The sequence below is a fragment of the Myotis myotis genome, unplaced genomic scaffold, assembly GCF_014108235.1.
Source record: "Myotis myotis isolate mMyoMyo1 unplaced genomic scaffold, mMyoMyo1.p scaffold_m19_p_40, whole genome shotgun sequence".
Taxonomy (NCBI): Eukaryota; Metazoa; Chordata; class Mammalia; order Chiroptera; family Vespertilionidae; genus Myotis; species Myotis myotis.
The window spans coordinates 1549524-1556980 of record NW_023416347.1 but is presented as its reverse complement, the minus strand read 5'-3'; positions in this window follow the sequence as shown (position 1 = coordinate 1556980).

Sequence of the window (7457 nt, the reverse complement as noted above, 5' to 3'; positions counted from 1 at the left end):
GTGTCATAGTCATGATCCTCACCCTGTTTTTATTTAAGCCCTAAAATCTAATGGTTTCTGATTAAAGCCATCTCTTTTTGCTTTTAACTTAGGTTAATCTTTGGGTGATAAAAATTAACTTTCCCACAGGAGAAGCAGTTTCTGAGGGATTCCATCAAAACCTAGACACGAGTGAGGAGGGCCCATGGTGAACTAGAAACTGTGTTTCCCCAGTGAAACCCATGTTTAATGTCTATAAATACAGCCAGTGTCACAGGAGGCAAGAGTCAGCCAACTTGCAGTCTTTCTTAAAGCAGAGAATCCTCTGGAGATCACATGGAGGCTGGTGTTGGGATTCCAAAGATGATTTCCTGAGACAGATGTATTGTGTCTAAAGCTCCTCATGATCTCAAATAGTATTCCATCTATTGCATATCCTGCCCCTTTCTTTACTGTGTCCTCCCGCTAGTTTTTTGAAATTCTCTGGAAGCTTACCATCATCACTGCCTCCTTATACATTTCTGTGTTTGTCATTTTCCTCTGGAGAACTATCCTTGTGGTGAGTTTACTAAAGCTCCTTCCAGATGCACTTTTACTCATAAATAAGCAAACATGCTTAAGCCCCTGGATTCTTTATGTGCATTCAGGACTGTAAATTCCCCTCTGGCAATGATTTTTCTGAAGGGGCTGCCCATCAGCCTTTCTAAAGGCAGCCTGGGGCTGGAGGCAAACTGTGAGGCCCCCTAAGAAGGCCAAGTACTGCCACAGCGCCCACATGCCAGCCAGGACTCCCCTTTCTTTTTTTTTTTTTCTTTAATATATTTTTTATTGATTAAGATATTACATATGTGTCCTTGTCCCCACGTTACCCTCTACCCCCCACCCCACCCACCCCCGCTCATGCCCTCACCCCCACGTTGTCCATGTCCATTGGTTAGGCCTATATGCTTACATATAAGTCCTTTGGTTGATCTTTCCCCCTTACCCCCACCCTCCCCTACCTTCCCTCCAAGTCCCGACAGTCCAATCAATGCCTCTCCGTCTCTGGATCAGTCCTTGTTCATCAGCTTATGTTGTTCATTATATTCCACAAATGAGTGAGATCCTGTGGTATTTATCCGCTCTCAAGTTCCATCCATGCTGTGGCAAATGGTAAGAGTTCCTTTTTCTTCTTCCTCTTCTTAAAGAATACCTTTCAGCATTTCATATAATGCTGGTTTGGTGGTGATGAACTCCTTTAGCTTTTTCTTATCCGTGAAGCTCTTTATCTGACCTTCTATTCTGAATGATAGCTTTGCTGGATAAAGTAATCTTGGTTGCAGGTTCTTGCTATTCATCACTTTGAATATTTCTTGCCAGTCTCTTCTGGCCTGCATGGTTTCTGTTGAGAAATCAGCTGACAGTCGTATGGGTACTCCCTTGTAGGTAACTGACTGTCTTTCTCTTGCTGCTTTTAAGATTCTCTCTTTATCTTTTGCTCTTGGCATTTTAATTATGATGTGTCTTGGTGTGGTCCTCCTTGGATTCCTTTTGTTTGGGGTTCTCTGCGCTTCCTGGACTTGTAAGTCCATTTCTTTCACCAGGTAGGGGAAGTTTTCTGTCATTATTTCTTCAAAAAGGTTTTCAATATCTTGCCCTCTCTCTCCTTCTGGTACCCCTATAATTCTGATGTTGGTACGCTTGAAGTTGTCCCAGAGGTTCCTTACACTATCTTCATATTTTTGGAATCTCTTTTCTTTTTTCTTTTTCGGTTGGGTATTTTTTGTTTCTTTGTATTTCAAATCTTTGACTTGATTCTTGGGATCCTCTTTTCTGCTGCTGGATCTCTGTAAATTCTTCTTTATTTCAGTCAGTGTATGCTTAATTTCTAGTTGGTCCTTTTTCATGTCCTCCATGGTCTCCCTATACTTATTGAGGGATTCATTAAATTTATCGGCGGTTTCCATAAAATTCTTGAAAAACCTTATAACCGTGGCCTTAAACTCTATATCCAATCGTTTGCTTTCCTCCATTTCTGCCATTTGTGACCTGTTTCTTTGTCTCCGCATTTTGGCAGCTTCCCTGTGTTGATAGAGTGGCCCTGTGCGCCAGGTGTCCTGTAGGGCCCAGTAGCTCAGCCTCCCCAGTTACCTGGGGTGGACACTCTTGGTGCACTCTTGGTGCCTTGGTTGTTGTAGAATCACTGGGAGGAATTGACCTCCAGGCCAATTGGCTGTGAGAATCAGCTGTGTCTAAAGTGGGAGAACTTCTGTGCTGAAGACACCCTTCTGGAGCAAGACTTGCTTCAGTGGGGCTTTGGTGCTCACTGAGTCTGCTCCCTGAGTGCGTCCCTTATGGATCTGAGGAGTTGCAGTCTGGATGGACCCCCTCTGACCACTGGGTACAGTGGCTCCTGGATCTAAGGAGGTGCTAATTCAGCCTCTGCCTGAGGCCACACAGCAGGAGCCACGAAGAGGCTCAGCTGTGAAGCAATGCAAGCCGCTGCGGGGCCTTGGGCCTTCTCTTGGAAGTTCCAGGTCTGCCTGGTTCGGCTGCAGTTAGGTACATTCACATGCAAAAGCCTCTGCCGCAGCCTGGGTGGGGCGGGGTCTCAGGGAGTCAGAGGGCGGAGAAAGCGGCCATGGCCGATTCTCCGCCCGGAGTCGTGCGTCTCAGTGTTCCGGTAACGGCTGCAAGCACCTCTGAGGGAAAGCCGCCCTCAAGTTCGCTCGCTGCCGGACAGACCAGCCTCTCCCCGTATGAGACCTGGGTCCCCAGAGACTTCCCGGAACCGGAGTTCAGAGCCGTCGGGAGTTTGTGATTCAAAAAGACAGCCGCGTCCTCAGGCGCCACCCCCTTTCCTCGCGCGCGCACGCCGCCGTACCTCTGCACTTCACCTCCGCAGGGCCTCTGGCTCTCAGCGTGCTTTTCTTTCCTTCTAGTTGTGGAATTTACACTCAGCCAGCCTTCCTGTTGTTCTGGATGATGTTTGCTCAGTCCTTTGCGGTAATTTTCAATTGTTGTGTGAGGCGATAATTTCCCGGTGTTTACCTATGCCGCCATCTTAGTTGCTCTCCAGGACTCCCCTTTCTAATTTCAGTTGTCCACACAGCTATAGAGACCTCCCTTCACCTCCCAAATGGGGGGAGGGGGCATGCTCCCAGTAGGCCTTTCAACTGGACTCTGCCACCCCTTCCCAGATTGTCTCAGGGAGGCTCCCACTGACCACCACTGGCTTCACCTTATGGCGTCACTGTGGGCTCTGATAAGGGCCAGCAGAACTTGGTTTCAGGAATGTATGAAAACATCAAACGGGTACATTGTGCTTTTCAAATGTCCATTTTATGTCAATTCTACTTGAATCAAACTTCAAGAAAGCTTTAAACTTGATGCATCCCAATAATTTTACTGTTTTATTATGAAAGTTCTTGAGCATATTTGGTGCTACTGTATGAGCATAGTGGAAATAAAATGTAATGATGTGCTACTGAAATACCTCATCATGTCCACGTTCAGGCCATCATTTTGCCAGTTTGAACTTCACGGTAATGAGAGTATGTGCACCGGGGATATTGACAAAGATTACACATGTAGACTTCACTTTATGCATTATGGAGTGCTTGGACTTATTAAGTTTGGTGGAGAATGTTAACAATGCAGATTAAATCTGTGTATGGTACAAGTGGGTTTAAATTCTACATGGGTTAAAAATTGAGAAAAAAATTCCGTTGCAATATTTAAAACCTCTGGTTCCATAGAGCAAAGAAGTCATTGCAGTCACCGAGAAATGAGTGAACTTCAAACACGTCTTACATTGTACACTGTCCTCTTATTGGTTAAATTGATAAATTCATTTTTTAAAATTCTTTATTTTTGAAAGCATTGCATATCCCCCGTTTTTCTCTCCAACCTGCAGCCACACTCCAGCCCAGGCTTTCACTCCCCTATTGTATGTTTTCAATGGTTAGGCTTATATGCATACAACTTCTTTGGTTGATCTCTTAACTCTCCCACCACCCATCCACCCTCTCCTACCTTCACTCTGAGGTTTGAAGGTCTGCTTGCATCTTGTCTGTCTCCTGATCTGTTTTTATTCATCAGTTTATGTTGTTCATTACATTCCACACATGAGTGAGATCATGTGATACTTACCTTTCTTTGACTGGATTATTTTTCCTAGCATAATGCTCTCAAGGTAATAAATTCATTTTAAAAATTGTTAAAAGATTCTGAGCAGACATTTTAACAAATGTGATAGAGATAGTGTAAGTAAATGTATGAACAAAATGCTCACCATAAAAAATCTTTTTTTTTTAATTAAATCTTTATTGTTCAGATTATTACATTTGTTCCTCTTTTTTTCCCCCCATAACTCCCCTCCTCCCAGTTCCCGCCCCACCCTCCGCCCTCACTCCCCACCCACTGTCCTCATCCATAGGTGCACGATTTTTGTCCAGTCTCTTCCCGCATCTCCCACACCCCTTTCCCCCCCAGGAATAGTCAGTCCATTCCCTTTCTATGTCCCTGATTCTATTATAATCAACAGTTCATTCTGTTCATCAGATTATTTATTCACTTGATTCTTAGATTCACTTGTTGATAGATGCATATTTGTTGTTCATAATTTATATCTTTACCTTTTTCTTCCTCTTCCTCTTCTTAAAGGATACCTTTCAGCATTTCATATAATCCTGGTTTGGTGGTGATGAACTCCTTTAGCTTTTCCTTATCTGTGAAGCTCTTTATCTGACCTTCAATTCTGAATGATAGCTTTGCTGGATAAAGTAATCTTGGTTGTAGGTTCTTGGTATTCATCACTTTGAATATTTCTTGCCACTCCCTTCTGGCCTGCAAAGTTTCTGTTGAGAAATCAGCTGACAGTCGTATGGGTATTCCCTTGTAGGTAACTGAGTTTCTTTCTCTTGCTGTTTTTAAGATTCTCTCTTTATCTTTTGCTCTTGGCATTTTAATTATGATGTGTCTTGGTGTGGTCCTCTTTGGATTCCTTTTGTTTGGGGTTCTCCGCGCTTCTTGGACCTGTAAGTCCATTTCTTTCACCAGGTGGGGGAAGTTTTCTGTCATTATTTCTTCAAATAGGTTTTCAATATCTTGCTCTCTCTCATCTTCTGGCACCCCTATAATTCTGATGTTGGTACGCTTGAAGCTGTCCCAGAGGCTCCTTACACTATCCTCGCATTTTTGGATTCTTTTTTCATTTTGCTTTTCTGGTTGGGTGTTTTTTGCTTCCTCGCATTTCAAATCATTGACTTGATTCTTGCGCTCCTCTGGTCTGCTGTTGGGAGTCTGTATAATATTCTTTATTTCAGTCCGTGTATGCTTAATTTCTAGTTGGTTCCCCAATATAAGATCGAGGGTCTCATTAGTTTTCTTGTAGATCTCATTAAGTTTATCAGCGGCTTCTAAACAGTTCTTGAGAGACCTTAAAAGTGTGGTTCTGAACTCTATATCTTCCATTGACAATTTTGTCCTGTTTCTTTGTCTCCGCATTTTGTTATGCTTCCTTGGTGCACCCCCTAGTGGTCTTTGTTCGCAGTCTTATAGTTAAATCTTGATTGTTGTAGCTAATTCCAGGGAGGGTTTGACCTCCAGGCCAAGTGGCTATGAGAATCAGCTGTGTCAGCAGTGAGAGAACTTCTGTCCTCTAGGGAGGTCCTAATCTGGCGTTTGCCTGAGGCTATCCGGCAAATGCCTCAGTGCAGGTCTTGGGCGGGGCGGGTCGCACAGGATCAACAGGGTGGGCCGGAGAGAGCAGTTATGGTGGCTCTCAGTCCTGTCCCCAGGGGCTCTGCCTCTCTGAGTCCCAGCACCCGCTGCACACCTCGGAGAGAAAGCTGCACTCGCTCTGACCGAAGCCAGACAGTCCCGCTTCTCCCGTTTGAGTCTGGGTCCCTAAAGACTCGCCCGGATCTGGAGCTCAGAGTCTGCGACTCCCTCCCGATTGAAAACGCCAACCGCGCCCTCCGCCGCCAGCCCGCTCCGTGCACTCCGCACCTCCGAATTTGACTTCAGCACTGCGCCTCCTCTGAGTGTCCGTATGCGTTTCTCTTTCCTCCTAGTTGTAGGACTTCCACTCAGCCAGCGTTCCTGTGGTTCTGGGTGATGTCCCTTCTGTTTTTTGGTTTCACTTTTGAAGTAGTTGTTCAAAGCAGCAAACTCCGACGTTAACCTATGCCGCCATCTTGGTTCTTCCAAAAAAATCTTAAGTAAATAGAATTAAAAAGAAAGGGAGTTGATACTATACTCATTTGTGGTGTTAGTATTTAAAAAGATTAACCATGGGATGTGCTGGCAGGGTTGCAGAAAAAGTGGAATTTTTATTACTGTGGGTGGGTAGGGGGGCAAAGGGCATGACCATTTTAGATCACAGTCCCGCGTATCTTACAATGTAACACATTCACCTACACTACAAGATTGTGATCAGTAAAACATATATCTATATAAAGAAGTGAATGCAAATATTCCCAGAAGATTTATTTATACTATCCTAACCCTGGAAATGAACAAAATCATAGACAGATCAATAGTTAAAGTGGTAACTCACAGATCACAATACTACTCAGCAATAAAAAAAATAACTATTCACATAAGTGTTTATGTTGAATCTCAAAATAACTGTGCAGCATGAAGGAAACCAATATTTATTAAAGAGCACACACATTATAGTGCCTAAAATAATATGAAATATAAGAACTAATGTGTTGTAATGGAAGAAAAATCAATGCCTGGATATAGGACTGGGGGAAGGAGAGAGAGAGAGAGAGAGAGAGAGAGAGAGAGAGAGAGAGAGATTATAAAAGGGCAGGAGGTAAATATAGGGTATGCCAAAAGAAGATATAGAGTTGTTGGTATATAAATTAATATGATAATTAACAAATAATAATACAAAAATGTACTCTGTCCTGGCCAGTGTTGCTCAATTGGTTGGGCATCATTCCCCACACTAAAAGGTGACTGGAACAGGTGAGGGCACATGCCTTCCTCAAATTCCATTAGGGGAGAGCAGGAGGCAGCTGATTAATATATCTCTTTCATATAGATGTTTCTCTCTCATCCACACTCCCTTCCATTTCCCTAAAAGAAACAATGAAAGTAATGTTTAAAATACTTTTGAAAAGAATAAACTCTGTGTTTTGGGTGCTCAAAATTTTAAATCTATTTTTGCTCTACGGTGTATATTAGAGATAGATAAGTTTCTCCCATGTGTGATGGTTTCACAGATTTATATGTACATCAGAGCTCACCAAACAGTACACATTAGAAAAGAGCAGTTTGTCGCATGCCAGTTCTCATATGCTGGGCCAACAGCCTTGCCTCAGTGGCAGGAAATATTGGCAAGCAGTGTAGTCTATGCCATCAGAACCAACAGGAGTGCTGACTGGTTACAAAAGGCACAACCTGGGGTTGGTTACACTCAAAATACCGACTTCTGCGCATGGGCCACGAAGTTTCAATAGTACTTTACATGTGCGCCCACACGT